This window comes from Phascolarctos cinereus, unplaced genomic scaffold (genome assembly GCF_003287225.1).
Source record: "Phascolarctos cinereus isolate Bilbo 61053 unplaced genomic scaffold, phaCin_HiC Scaffold_4;HRSCAF=312, whole genome shotgun sequence".
Classification (NCBI taxonomy): domain Eukaryota; kingdom Metazoa; phylum Chordata; class Mammalia; order Diprotodontia; family Phascolarctidae; genus Phascolarctos; species Phascolarctos cinereus.
Genome location: NW_027555847.1, coordinates 499,243,922 through 499,260,262, shown reverse-complemented (window position 1 = coordinate 499,260,262; position 16,341 = coordinate 499,243,922).

Sequence of the window (16,341 nt, the reverse complement as noted above, 5' to 3'; positions counted from 1 at the left end):
AGAAAGAGAGAAAGAAAGAAAGAAAAAGGAAGGAAGGAAGGGAGAAAGAAAGAAAGAAAGAGAGAGAGAAAGAGAAAGAAAGAGAGAAAGAGAGAGAGGAAGGAAGGAGGAAGGAAGGAAGGAAGGAAGGAAGGAAGGAAGGAAGGAAGGAAGGAAGGAAGGAAGGAAGGAAGGAAGGAAGGAAGGAAGGCCAATCACATAGTAGTGGGGGCTGGGGTGCGAATTAACCAGTGGGCAGCACACAAGCTACTAGGTATGCTGTGACACAGCATCTAGGGAGGTGAGTGATGCAGTGGATAGATCACTGACCTTGGAGTCAGGAAGATCTGAGCTCAAATTTGACCTCAGACACTTGCTAACTGTGTGACCCTGGGCAAGTCACCTAACCTCTTTCTACCTCAGTTTCCTCAACTGTGAAATGAGGATAATAATAGCACCTACCTCCCAGAGTTGTTTTGAGTATCAAATGAGAAAAAAATTGGAAAGCACTTAGCATGATACCTGACACATTGTAGGTTCCCTTGCCTTCTTTGGTATTCAAGAAATGTCAGAAGAATTTGAAGAGCCCCTCAGCATGGTGGAGAGGCCAGACTGAATATATGGGAGGTCATGGCAGGACAAATCAGAACATAAAGAGAAGGGTTGCTATCAGCATCTTCAGAGGAAATGTAGTGATGAGATCCCAGATCCATTGAAGGATCCTTTTTTATGTATGGCTTGTACCTTACCAACCCCCATTTTGTAGAGGATCATGCAGAATCACAGAATCCCAAAGCTGGAACAATTTTAGCGATAATCCAATTGGATTCCCCTTGTTGTCGATGAGGGAATTAAGGCCCAATAAAAATTAATTGATTTATCCACAGTCACATAGTAAGCAGTTAACAAGTGTTTGTTTTAAAATAACGAGAACAAAACTATATGATTTTGATTGTCTTCCAGGAAAGGTTTCAACAATCAAATCATTTTGTTTTCAGTTTCCCTCGGAGATGCAAGGGAGTAGAAAATTTCTCTTTGTAGTTAAATCCCCAACTCCAATCCTAGATTTGCATATCTTTTCCACTTGCCTAGGAAACAATGAGGCATTGTCCAATATTTTTTCACAGAAGCATTAGTTCTTATCTCAGACTGCAGCTCTTCCAAAGCCATGCCTATAAGCACAATTTTGTAGGAATGGAATCATAATTTTATAGCATTGCCACTTTATTGTTGGTGTTCAGTTGTTTTTCAGTTGCATCTGACTCTTTGTGACCCCATTTGGGGTTTTCTTAGCAAAGATACTGGAGTGGTTTGCCATTTCCTTCTCAAGCTCATCTTACATATGAGGAAATGGAGGCAAACAGGGTTAAGTGACTTGCCCAGGGTTGCACAGCTACTGAGTGTCTGAGGATTTGAATTCATGTTTTCCTGACTCTGATGCTCTATCCACCGTACCATCTAGCTGCTTTAGAAACAAGATCATTGAAACTTGAGGCAATTTTTACACTGGTTAAAAGCAAATTAACTTTTTAAAAGACAAATGAACTTGGTGTTTTGGGGAGGGGTTTGGGGAGGAGAGTTCCAAGTAATCTACTGTTCCTTTGCAGAAAGTACTATATTCTCTAGGATTTTTCCAAATGAACTATTTTATTTTGACAAATCAGGAGCAGCTATTATAGGGCTGCAAAAAGCAGCTATTGTAAGGATACAAGGGTTTTTCTGGCTAAGCTACAGCCCTAAAGCAACATGGTTTTGCTGCTTATCTACATACATAATCATGGCAGAAATTTGGGCTAAGAATGTAGAAAACAATGACCTTGCTTCCTTAGTTTATGTTTTATATTTGTGGCTCAAATTAATTTGTAAGTTAGACCAGAGAAGTTTTGAGGAGTTTCTAGCCTTAAGTCAGGAAATTATCTGGGACAGAGGACTATGATCTCCACCCTGGACTTAAGGGTTGAAAAACAAAAATTTAATCTTAGCCAAGGGGCAATCTGACTAATTTTTGTTAGCTGGTGTGGTAATTTTGACCTAAGAACTATCAGCCTGCCCTGTATTAGTGAAAGGTTTTCCAGCCACTATACCCTTGCAGATTATAACTGAAGTGACTGATAGGTCATCCTGAAGAAATGAAACTCAGAAGCTAGTAGCAAAGAACAAGATCTTATAGAGATTGGGGCCCAAACTGCCTCAAGATCATCAGAGACCAGCAGGGCACAATGATGGGATGCTTGAGTGCCTGTGTTTGGACCCCAATTTCTCCCTAGCCTCAGAAACACTATCCCTGACAGTTTCTCCCCAGCCCAAGGACACTGTGCTTAGCTATTACTCATGAGTGGGCCCCAGCAAGACTCTTATCTCTTTCTTTGGTGCAGTTAAAAACAGCACCTGAAGGAATTATTAGTTTGAACTGACTTTGTACTGGGTCATAAAGACATTCTTACCCACTGGACTATCTGTACTACCGCCCTACCTCATTATCTACATCCTGGGCTCCTCATTAACTGTATTCTAGACTTAAGACATATGTATACTCCCTGCATCTATCTTGTCAAACAAGACATTGATTGGTGGCAGACTGGACAACTCTCCGTTACCCTGAACTCTAGTTAACTTAGTGATGTAGCAGGCCTAAAACCACACCTCTATGTGGCCCCCCTTGTGGGCTTTTCCTAGTGAACTGTGGTTAAAACACCTGCACAGTAGGTACAAGAAGTACATGTTCTTTTAAGAACTGACTACTCCTTAACCACTCCTTAATCCCACCCTGAATCACCTTGTTAGAATATTTGGCACATGTTTTATTGTATTTTATCCTATATAAACTTTAACTGTAGCACTCTAAGATTGCAGGATTCTTAAGAATCCTTGTCCGCTGAAAAGCATAACAATAAACTTTTTGCCACCTTGACTTAAAGAATGCTCGAGTCTGTGAATTCATTCCAGAAGACCCCGTCGTGTACTTCAGTCTTTGAGGGGTCACAACCTCTCAGACTGCAACAATAACTCAGCTGAGACCATATACCCATTGTGAAACATACCCATCAAAAATTAAACAATAATATCACCAGAAGACAGGTGCAGTCCTACATCATTAGAAGTTCAAATTGCCCTTCCAAACATATTGTCTGTAGGTGTGCTTTTCCCCATGTTGGGGTTCTGACCAGCAACATATATTTCCTGCATGTGCAGATTCTTCCTATGTGCATTTGGGAGAGAGTATGCCCCAGGTTTATGGGGAGAAGGAAGAGAGGCTATTGCCACTTTTCTGATTGTCATATCATTAAATCCTTTACTTTGAACCAATTCAGTTTTCTGACTGACTAAAAAAAAAAGTAAATACATCAGTGGAAATTTGTAAGCTATGGTTTGGGGTAGATGTAGACATATGGAATACCTTAAATCTGTGGTAGCTGTTACTGAGAACCCTACCTATGAGAAGGTACTACACTATACACTCTAACCTAAACTACAGTCTACCAATATTAATACGAGGGGAAAAGTCAAAGATACTCCATTTAGCATCACTGAACACATGATATTTGGGTGAAAGAATTTGTAAGTGTGATTGCTGAGATATTGTCCCTAATCATGGAGAACATGAGAGGCACCATGGAATTAAAGAGAAGCAAATGTCCCAATTTTCAAAAGAGGGAGAGAGAGAGAGAGAGAGAGAGAGACTATTACATGCAAATTATAAAACAGTAAACTTGAACTCCATTCCTGCCAAAACTCTAGAACATATTACTAATGGGCATAACTGGTGAGTATCTAGAAAAATCAGTGATACTAAGATGCTAGTAGGGTATCATCCAGAATGAATCATGCCACATTTCCTTTTTCAACAGGGTTACAAGACTGACAGGTCAAGGGATAGCTATATGTATAGCTTACCTGGATTTTGTAATTGATACTTTTTATTTTATTTCACACTCATTTCCAGATATAGCCCTCCTGCTATTTCCACAGTGAGCCTTCCCTTATAACAAAGAAAAATAAGCAAAACATTCCAAAACTGTAGTCTCCCACTTCTCCAAAAGAAGGAAATTTACCTATATTTTGGCAAAGCATTTGACAGCCTCTAGCGAATTTCTATGGGTAAGATAGAGAAATGCAATAATATAATTAGCTGAATTTGGAAAGGGGAAAAGGAATAAATTTTTATTTAGCATCAACCATGTGCCAGGCACTGTGCTAAGTATTTTTTTTACAAATATTTTCTCATTTGATCCTCATAACAATCCTAAAATATAGGAGCTATTATTATCCCCATTTTACAATTGAGGAAGCTGAGGCTAAGGTTAAGTGACTTGTCCAGGATCACATAACTAGTGTGTGAGGCTGGATTTGAATTCAGGTTTTACTGATTCAAGGCCCATATTCTACCAGCTACCAGCTGCCTATGGAACCATATGGAAATAGCTGAATGACCAGAGACAATGAGTATTCATTAATGGTCCTGAGTCAATTGGGATGATGTCTTTAGTCAAATGCCTAGGAGTCTGTGCTATTTTACATTTCTATCAATGATTTAGGTAAAGGCAGAGATGGTATGCTTCTAATTTATAGATGGCACAGATGGGAGTGACAGAAAACAAAATGGATAGTAATAATATATTATTATTATTTATATTTAAATAGTGATTTAAGGTTCACAAAGTACTGTACAGATGTTATCTCATTTGATCCTCACGTCAACTCTGTGAAGAAGATGCTATGGTTATCCCCATTTTACAGATTAGAAAACTGAGGCTGAGAGAGGTTAATGACTTGTTCAGGGTTGTTTAATTAGTAGCTGAAGTAGGATTTGAATTCAGATGCTCCTCACTCCAAGTCCTCCAATCTACCCACTTCACAACCCATTTGCCTTACATGTGACAGGATGCAAAAATATCTGGACAAATTTGAATGTTGTGCTGAATATAAGATGAAATTTCATAATAGATCTAATGTGTTTGGGTTCAAATAACCAACTTCAAAAGTACAATACGGGCAAACTGGCTAAACATCAGTTTGTCTGAAGAAGATGTAGATATTTTGGTGGAACCTCAACATCCAAAGGAATCAACAATTTGACGTGCCAGTCCAAAAAAGCTAACATGTTCTTAAGGTGCCTTAAGAGACACAGTGTCAAGAATGGTGTTGCTTATCTGCAGCCCTAGAGACTTGTAAGAGTGGACCTCCAAACACCACCAATGAGATCTCTCCTTGATTGAGCTCACCTCTTATCTTGCTTCCAGCTAAAGAGCTCATTTACTGGGACTTAACTCTACTGTCTACCTTAATCTCCATGATTTTTCCAATTTCTATTTAGTGCTTTCTTTAATATAAAAGCTTTACTAACTATTGATAATCATTTATGTAATAAGCACTTGATGGTAAGGAGCTGAGCTAGCAACAGTAAAGGAACTATCACCTTTCCCTTAAAAACAATCAGGGAAAAGTAGCAGTTACCCTGATGGCGAAAGCGTTGTACTCCTAGACCACCAATACTTGAGGTGTAACAGATAGATCTAATTCCAGCCCAGTACCTTCCTAGAGATGGGCAAGTGAAGGAGGAAGCGTCAGGCACTGCCCTCCTTCTATTCTCCATAAAGGTAAAATCAGTTTCCCTTAGAGATGGTGTGGACCAGATAGATCCAGATCACATATCTATTCATGTCACCTGTGAGCCAAGCCATCTTTATATTTAGCTAGCCATCGCACACATACATTTTCCAAAAGAAAGAGAATTGAGATGATAATAGAAAATCGAAGCACTGAATCTGATCCAAGAAGCCAAGGAAGTGCTGGATGAGGATAGAAGGGTCATCCAAGGCTAGGGTGAGTGGGCACAGGGGCTGAGGTTGCTGATACTATTTATAAGGACAAGCGAAAGCCAATGAAGAAATCAAGTTCAACATAAAAATCATTTTGGCAGGGAAAGTTTTAGCTGTGAATTTCCCCCTCCCTTTCTTTGGATATGGCAGGAAGGCAACCCTCCCACCTAGTGGTGGGAGGCTACAGAAGTGGTGGTACCAAGTGTCTTTTGCAAGGGGAGGAGGGAAGGAGAAGGAGAGAAGATACAGTGAATGGGGAGATCAGCTCAACAGAGTCTGAAAGGAAAGAAAGAGCAGAAATCTCCAGATTCAGTGTCAGGAAGTCACTCTAGAAAGGTCCTTCTGTGGTTTCTAAACATTTGTAAAACAAGAATTTTACTTAGCAACTTTCTTTGGAAAGCAAGCATCCAGCAGGCATCTTGGGCAGCTGGCCAAATAGTGTTAAAATCAGTGTTTTACAATGTAGCTAAATTTGTAGCTAAGCACAGGCAGCATTATAACAAAACAATAGCAGTTGGGATAATGTTTCACGAGTGTTCCTACCAATACAGTTATTTCTGCCTTGACCAACAAACTTGTGGCAACAGAGAAGAGAAAGGAATAAGCATTTATGCAGCACCTACTTTGTACCAGGCACTATGCTAAGAGCATATTTATCTCATTTGATATTATCAATTATCAGATAATATTATCTCATTTGATCCTCACAATAATCTTGTGAGACAGGTGCTATTATCCCCATTTTATATTTAAGGAAATTGAGGAAAACAGATATTGACTTGCCAAGGGTCACATAGCTATTTAGTGTCTGATACTGGATTTGAACTCAGATCTTCCTGACTCTAGGCCTGCTGTACTACTAGCTGCTTCTGTGATAGATTCCAACTCAAATGAAATTGATACTTGAGTTTAATTTATTCATTCCTTCATCCAATTGTTCATTACTTAACAAACATTTCTTAAGTGCCTACCATGTGCTAGACTATGTGCTGGGGGGACAAAAGCAAAAAGAAAAGGATTCAGCTCCCTCAAGGACGGACTTGAAAAAGTCCCAGGTTCAGGCTTTCTCCTGTTTCCTGATCCCTAGCCTCTACCTAGAAAGTGGTACTTACTGAATATTCCTTGAGTGGAGTTTTGCCTAGAGGTCACATGTGAAGAAATGCCTATAAGAGAATGTGTCTCAGAGTCTTCTCGTATAAATTACAAAAAAAAAAAAAAGCAAAGGTAATTCTCTGTTGCAGCATGATCCACGGATTCCATCATATGAGTCCAGAGCTATTCTAAATCTGGAAACCCATTTATAACACTTTAACCCAAAGTGCCCCCTAATTTCTCTATGCCCTAGAGAGTCTAGTACTATTTGATATAATGTTCTCACAAATAAATGAGCGGTCTTAGATAATCACAGCTTGCATTTATATAGCACTTTCAGGTTTTTGAAGCACTTTACACATGTGCTCTCATCCCCATATTACCGATGAAGAAACTGAGGCTCAGGGGGGTTAAAGGACTTGTAAAGCATCAAGAGCTGTCTGGGGCAAAATGTGACCCCAAATCTTCCTGATTCTAAATCCAGTATACACTGCCTCACTGGTGTCTTAAAGAGCCTCAGGTTGCATATAAAAGATTTACATACCAATCTAGTGCTATAGTCTGAGTTTCACTGTCTTGAGTCTGAAGAAATAGCATAAGAAAGGGCAGGCTTTCTGGTAATGATGTTTCCAGCAGGCATGCCAAGATACTGATCAGAGGCATGTGTGTCTCAGAGAAACTTGTGGTCAGGGGCAGATTCTTAATCTCTGTGACATATGAGCCCCATCCCATGTCTAATCATCCTCCACAAAAAGTATCCAACCTTGAAAGGTCAGAAGAGTCTGCCTCACTTCCAGACAGGAAAAAAAAATTGGGCGGACTGGAAAAGATCCAGAATGTCTGCCTTGCATTTTTGGTGGACTCTATTGAGACTAAGGTTTGGTAACCAAAACAAAAAGGCAAAATGAATGATGTCAGCGAGGATGGTGCCTTGGGCAAAGCCAAGAGGTGGGACATTTCCAGTGGATTACAAGCAAGAGAAGCACCCGAAGGCTGGTACAGATTTCTACAGATGAGTGTAACAGCTCCCAGGGCTTAGAAGGATTTCTCAAACCTTTGTCATTCCTGTTGAAGAGAATTTGTGTGTGTGTGTGTGTGTGTGTGTGTGTGTGTGTAGTGTGTGTGTGTGTGTGTCCCTCTCCCATAGCACTCATTAAGGAATCTTAGTCATGAATTTCTGGCTGGTGTAAAACAGCTGCCTTGATATTGGTGTCCTATGGTTTCTAAGCTCCCCGTTATCCTAGGAGGATCTGGAATCATATTGGCTGTGACTTTTCTCAACACTCCTCTCAGTGAAACCCTGCCATTAGCACCAAAACTCCAGCAGTCTCACTAGCTATGGGCAACTGCTTGTCTCCCTGACAAAATCTCCCATCAGCCTCGATTAGTTTGGAGGGCCCTGTCTCATCAGAAAAGCTCCATGACAAATCCACTCCTAGTCCCCATGTTATAATGCTGCCATCAGGCTGAACAGTCAAAATCCATTTGAGTTCTGGGCTTCTGGGTAAACTTATCACTGAACTAAACTCCTTGCTGAAGGACAGGAGCTTCTTGGGCATAGAGGGTGAAAATTGGTTCCATGGGGAAAGCTTCAAAGCCACTGCAGCCATTAAAATGTGGCTGGATGGATCCCAAGAACAGAAGGAGATGAGACCATGAGTGGGAATGTGATGGGGAGTGGGGAAGGGGCTTCCTGTGGAAAATGGCAGAATTATTGTGTATTCTGCTTGAGTCAAGACACTGCAGCAAAGAGCCAAGTTGGTCCACAAGACTCATTACTGTTTGTCTGTTTAACATACCAATTATTTGGTATAGTTACCATGTTTAGCTTGACTTCATGTCAAAAATTAATCATGCCACTGCAGAGTGCCACTTGGAGGTGTGCTCAAGTTTATTGCCCAGAAGGAAAATAAAGATACTGTTATCCTGACTCTGAAAAGCACTTTAAATCTGTTCACCAGATTGAAGAACAAAAGCTGTTTGAAAGCTTCATAAAACATAAAAATACTCCACAGATGCCAGAGATGAAAAGCCAGGGGTTTACACTGGTGAACAGAGAGGAGAGCCTTAAGTTCAACTGATGGCTTCACCACCCATTTGTCAAGTGACCTTAGGGAAGTCTATTCATCCCAGTAAACCCACCATGTCTCCATTTGGAAAACAACCAACAGCTTCGACCACTGTGATCTCCAGCTTCTACATCATACCCACCCCTTTTGCCTCAGAGATGGAACCCATTCCCCTGTGCTGGTTAATCAGTGGAAGATACTCAGGCTGCTGCTGCTTCATCTCCAAACGCCCCAGGGTTGCTGAAAAGGACCGTATATTCATTTAGTATAAATCTAGGTGCTCAGAAACAAAATGAAACAAACTGAGACAAGGAAGTGTACGCCAGGCTGGCTGTGAGCTGTGTGAAGTAGAAATTTCCCTAGTGTGAATCAGGCTAGTTTGTACAGCTGGGAACACAACTATCCCAGGCATGAACAAGGACTCAGAACAAAGGGCAACAGTTGTGAGGTCAACAAAGTGACTGTAGAACAGAAGCTGCAAGCCAGAGGACAGAAACGGTCCTGCAAAATTCATGTTAACACTGTTCTCCTAAATGCTCCACGCGCCCAGGATTCTACACAATAGATATCGAGAGTGTTTGTAGGTAAGGGTCAGAAAAAGTTTTGAGGACCGGTTTAGTGGTCTAAATTTAGACATCTTGCTGTGTATAGTTGTACACACCTTGTAGGCCCCACTGCTTGGAAGGCTGAGGTTGGTGGATCGCTTGAGCTGAGGAGTTCTGAGCTATAGGTAGAAAACTACTGTATCTGCACTAAATCTGGTACCAATGTGGTGAGTCCCTAGGAGCAGAGGGCCACCAAGCTGCCTACAGAGGAGCAAAACTGTGCAGGCTGGAAAAATGAGATGCCAATCTGCATTGGGATCAGGCCTATGAGTAGCTGTTGTACTTCCAGTCTGAGTGAGAGGCTGAAAAAAAAGTAAACAATAAACTAAAAAATCTTTTGCCAGTTATTAAGAATGTTTTTATAGATCCATTGCATTTTCAGGATCAAGAATCACATTTTGAATCAAAGGTTAATATTTTGGAGCCCTGGGAAGTGGCTGTGGATAGAGATACAAATAGAGACCATTATAGAGACTTAAAGGATAGAGATACAGATAGAGGCACATCTACATAGAAGTGATAATTGAAGCTATAGGAATAGACAAGGTTACCAAGTGAAGAATACCTAGCCAAGGGCAGGGTCTTGGGAGACACCCATATTTAAGCAGCAAGAGGAAAAAAGGCTCCAGTAAAAAAGAAAGAGACTGAGGCTTAGTCTTCTAGTCTATAAAAGTAATAACTACCTTACCTATCTCACAGAGTTGTTGAGAAGATCAAAAATTATATTTTATGTAAAAACACATGGTAACCATAAAGAACTTAATAAAGGTCAGCTAATTTTTTTTTTGTTTAGATCTATGATTCCTTTGGTATATGAAATGCCTGGTGTGAAACTCTATCCATGATGTCAGCTAAGCAAGTCCTGTGCATATTAGAATCATAGAGTTGCCTGGGGGCGCTGAGAAAACTAACTACTTGCTGATCATCATACTTCTAGCATTGTCAAAGGTAGGACTTAACCCCAAGTCTTCCTGATCCCCAGCCCAGCCTTTCATTCACTACATCATTCTGTCTCTCAGCTATTATTAAAGGATCATTATATATGTGTATTGGGGGCATCATTTGATGAATTCCCCTAATCAGCTTGAAATTATAGGGCATAAACCTTTATCAGAAGAGTACCTTCCACAGAGGCAGCCATGTGTCCTAAAATAGCTTACTGGTTGTCTTCAGATTGGGACTACTTCCTGATGATGGGTTGAGAGGAGTGCAAGAAGATGGATTCTTCTCTGTGGCCCATAGGAGAGAGCTGTGAAACAGTTTTTTACCTTTCACCCTTTTTACCTTTTCTTTTCCCACCTTTTCTCTCCAGTGCATTAAAATAGGGTAAGAGGGAAGATTTCTCAGATTTCTCTCAACTCCTCCTCCCAGGAACACAAAAAAGGTTACTTGCAGGAGAAGAATATGGTAAGTGGCCAGTCTGTGCATATGCAGATAACGTTCACAGGAAGTTCAATAGTTCCTAGCTGCCTTCTGGTATCTTGCTGCTCCCTGTTGATAGTAGACTCCTTACCTGTTCTAATTTTTTACTCTTTTGGCATTCTTCTGATATTTCTTACTTTCTTATTGATTCATGATTTCTGTCTATTCCATTCTCTTTTTCAGGAAGTCTTCTCCTTGGCTCAGGTATTCTACCTTCTGTTGTAAGCTATTTATTCTCCTTCAAGTTTTTTTTTCCTCAAGAATTCTAATTTCATTTTTTTAATCTCTTGGTTCATTTCTTCCATCCAGTCTTAGGGTTCTTTTGGTTAAGGTCTTCTTGTCTCTCATTCCCTTTTGTATTTATTTAGCTTCTCTTAACACACAGTATTTCTCCTCAATGTGAATGGGTACCTGTTCTTATAGTCCTAGCCAACTGCCTAGAGGACTGAGAGGTTAAATGATTTACCAGTGGCCACTCAGGCAAGATGCCTTAGATACAGGCCCTGAACCTATATCTTCCTACCACTGGGGCTCTCAATATTGAAAAAGAGAGAGACAGAGACAGAGAGACAGAAACAGAGAGACAGAGGGACAGAGAGAGACAGACAGAGACAGAGAGAGAGAGAGACAGAGAGAGAGATGGATAGATAGATGATAGAGAGTTATAGATAAGTAGATAGTGATAGGTAAATAGAGGAAAGAGACAGAGAGATCCAAAAGAGGAAGGATTTTATTTTCTTTCTGTGAGTGAGTGGCCGTTGATAGAAGACAAAAAACATCCCACCCACCCCCACTTCATTCTGGAAACTCCTATAGGGCAGGGACAACATCTATATTCTGTAAATTCTATAGCATCTTGTGGGTGCCATACACAGCATAAGTGATCAATAAATATCTGTTAATGATGATGAAGGACACCCTTAAAGACATCTCTAGTAATAAGTTACATGCCAAGATAAGGAAATATGAGTCCATTCCACATGTTGCAGGGGGGTAGTCCATTTCAAAATGCAGGCACTTGGGAAGTAATTATCTACAATGGGGCTGTCCTCCTCTAACAAATCTGAGAATAACTCTTTATTTTTGTTAAACTTAAACAGTTTGTGGCAACAAATGTTTCTTGTGCTTTCCTCTGAATAGAAATGTATTTACTTTTAATCAGTTGGGGACTCATTAGTGAGGTTGCCTTTATCTCCCTGAGCCTTTGCCTTCTCACTTGTTTTTTTTTTCACCCTGTATTAGTGTTTTGTTTGTTTTCCACAGAAGTGGCTGAAATCAACTCTAATGGGCTGAACAAATCAGAAACAGAACTCATGTCAATTGCAATGTAAGAGCTGGCCCCCTTTAGAATCTGCCTCTTATCGCAATCATTTTCTCTTCCTAACGAAAATGTATGAATGACTAAGGGGGGAAAAGCACATCATTCAATTAATCGGGCCGTGCGCAACATTAATTTACCACAGAGCCACTAATGAGAATTACTGGTAAAGACTGCATATGAGAATCAGTTCTCAGAGACATAGAGCATTTTAAATATTTCTCAATGATGGCTGAAACTCTTAAAAGGATTGTTGTTGGAGAAATAAAAGAGGATGAAATATTTGTTTCAGTGCTGGAGAAACAGAGGACATACTATCTGGTAAATGAATTAGAGGATCAAGGTCTTAGTTTCATAACTACATGGGCTTCTTTATCTGTAAAAGGAAGTAATAAGAGCTTTATACAGTGAGTCCCAAAAATTATAATGTGGTTTTAGACTATTAAAGTTTAAAACCTAGCTAAAACTTTTGAGACACGGTATAATGCTTTTGAAATTTACAAAGCACCTTCCTCTCATCAACCCTATGAGGTAGGTCACACAAGTACTTACTCCTCTGTTCTGTGGTTGGAGAGACAGTGACTCAGAGAAATTAAATGACTTCCCCAAAGTGACACAGTCAATACATGATGGGGACTGGGAACTCACGCACAAGACTCCAGCTTCATTTACAATATTCTTTCACCTACATCTCTTTCTTACATGGTCAACTAACAGGTGACATATAATACATGTTATAGTGAATAGGTCACTATGAAGTCAGGAAGATTGGAGTTCAAATCCTGCCTCAGATACTCACCAGTTGCATGACCCTGGGGCAAGTCATGGAGCTGCCCTGTGCCTCAGTTTCCTCATCTATGAAAATGAGAAACTTGGATTAAAATTTTCTAGCTTGGATTTTATTACTAGTTATACCTTTACCCTACTGGGACTGCTTCCTTCTCATGGCCGAGAAAGTGGTGTCTGTGTGGTGTCTGAAAAAAATGTCACTAGGGTGCCTGGAATTCTTAATAAAAATTCTAGGAATAGCACTGGCCTCTGGGAATCAAGTGAATTTAAAGGAAAAGAAATTCTTCTGGAATCCCTGATGGTCATTAAATTGAACTCATCTTAAGAAATCAAGAAGGTATCAACAAGTACGACAGAGCACTGTCTACATAAGTTTGACTTCTCTAGCCCTTATGAGAAGAAGAGGAAAAAAGAAGAAATAGAAGAAGAAGAAGAAGAAAAAATGGAGGAGGAGGAGGAGGAGGAGGAGGAGGAGGAGGGGAAGGGGAAGAGGAAGAGGAAGAAGAAGAAGAAGAAGAAGAAGAAGAAGAAGAAGAAGAAGAAGAAGAAGAAGAAGAAGAAGAAGAAGAAGAAGAAGAAGAAGAAGGAGAGAGAAGAAGAGGAGGAGACCACAGCAGAAAGCTGAGGTGGAAACCAAGATCTGTTGCAGAAGACACTAGCTTGGTACAGTGGAAAGAGCTCTGGATTTGAAGTTCAAAGACCCAAGTTCCAGTATTGGCTCTACTATTTCGTGTACATGACATCAGGCAAGTCACTTAACCTCTCCCATTTTTCTCATTTGTAAAATGAAGGGGGTGGAATTAGTTGACCTTGAAGGTCCCTTCCATCTCCCAATCTGTGATTGTATAATATTAAGTCTAAGAAGCAATCAGAATGGCATTAATGTCAGAGACAGGTCAAAAGGGTTAAGTGACCAGTCAGGAATAGAAGAAGCAACAAAAAGCCCCTAGCAAGCCTAGTCAAAATGTCAGAGAAATAGTTCAGGATAAAGAAATGTTTCTACACAATAATACATGCCTAGGCATATCTTTCTGAGAGAATATGAACCATCCCTGCTACCCTCACTCCCACCCTTTTTAAGGGTTCTTTCCAGGGATTGGCCAGTAAATGTTTAACAACCAGCTCTCCAGGGGCAAAAGTGTACCTATGAAACTTCAAAGTTTAATCACCCTTATTAACATTTTCTCCATCTCTTTTTTTTGAATGTTCTTTGTTCTTTTTTTATTAATTTATTTTGAGTTATCAACAATCACTTCCATAAGCTTTTGAGTTTTAAATTTTTCTTCCCCTCTCTCCTCAGCCCCCTCCCCAACATGGAACACCATCTGTCCATCTTTTTCTTAAGTCTGGAAAATCAACAAAATAATAAATCAAGTCCTAATTTGTAGCATTTTCTGATTTCCAAGGTATATATGTTCTCACAGGTAATTTAATAATCTGTTCTCTCTCCTGCCAGTTCAAGTTGGCTCAAGCACACCTCTGCCTTCTACCTAACAAAAGTTATCAGACCAACAGGAATTGTAATTTCTGCCTTCCCATTCTGTGCACAGATTCCTTGAATTACTACGCAATGTTGAGCTCACTCACTCTTTCTTCACCAAAATGAAACAATAAGTAGCCAGATTAAGACCTATGTTTTCCTATGTCAGTTTAAAATAGTATTGCTACAATTTCCATACCTGCTAGTTCATCTTTGGTCCATAGGATGACTACATTTCAGAGCTAGGAGGATCTTAGGGATCATTTAATCCCAGCCCCTACTGTTACCAGCAAGAAATCTGAAACTCTAAGAGGCTATGGGATTTGACCAGCATCCCAGAGAGAACTCGAGATCAGATTCAGAGACAGGATTTTAACCCAAGTCTTCTAATTCCATCTCCAGTGCTCTTTCCGTTGTACTACTATACCAAAGATCTGTCCTTGAACCTTTTATTGATTAATTCTTGAGGCAAGGTTAGGTATATTATTCATATCTTCTCAATTATTCTGGGGGAAAGACTTAATTGACAAGTAAGATCATAAGATCATAGGATCATTAATTTAGAGCTGGAAAGGACTTCAGATAGCATGTGGTCCAACCTCTTCATTTTATAGATGAGGAAACTGAGGGTAAACCAATTTAAGTGACTTGCCCAGGGTCACACAAGTACTAAGCATCAGAGACAGAATTTGAATCCACTTCTTTCTGGCTTCACTATCCACCATACCACAATGCCTCTAGAATCTACTTTGTTCTCTAAATTTACTCCCTTTTTTAATCTTGTTCAAGAACTGAAAGACTGAATCCTCCTACTGGCTACATAGTTCCATTAAGTTGGGGTATTTGGCAGAAAATGAGGTCAAGGCTCTTTGGACCTCAATTTCCAAATCCTAACATCCTATTTCTCAGATGTAGGCCCCAAATACAATTTCTAACACCTATAATCTCATCTTTACCTCGGTCAAGTGTACCTTGACACTATCAAAGCATGTCTCTTATAAGCAATTTTTTCCTTCATGCTCCATTTACATGAAGTGAAGAGCCTTGGGCGGTTCACTGCTGGAATTCATTCAGTATCATATTTGCCTGTGAAAGGGTATTTACACTTGACATTTTAGAGATGTACACTGTAGTACCCAATTTTCACACCCAAATAATCACCATCTGTGTCGCCCATGTTACAATGGTCCCAGAAAGTAAAAGTATGGGCTTTTATTGCCTTCATTTTGAGTTGGATTGGTTGGATTTGGGTTAGCTGTGAGAGAATAATTAAACTTAGCTTTCTTTTGAGTCATGTATAACCAGAAGTAGAGGTGGACCTGTCCTAGAGTGAGAATGAAGGATAATCATGGACGGCCTGAGGGTTGTGCTAGTAGCTACAGAAAAGTAAAAGCTATAAAGGAAGACCCCCAAGTACTTTAGGTAGAGCTGTTTTGTAGGATTTTGTGGAAGGACAAAAACAAGAACCATACAGGATGAGGAGGTCTGAATGGATTGACAGCTACGCCATTAGAAAGGGCTCTACCTCATGATAGATCATGGATCCATCAAAGCAAGAATCCTTTTCCAAACACAGCACCCCTATCTCCTTTTGCCATTGAAAAATGATTCTAAGAGACATTAAATGACCTGCCCTTAAATGTCAGAGGCAAGACTCAAATCCACATCTGATTTTGGCTCCAGTATTCCAGTCATAATGTGACTTACTTGTATGGTTTTGCTAGCAGGTGAAAAGCAATACATAATAAGACAAGTTATGTCTTTAATG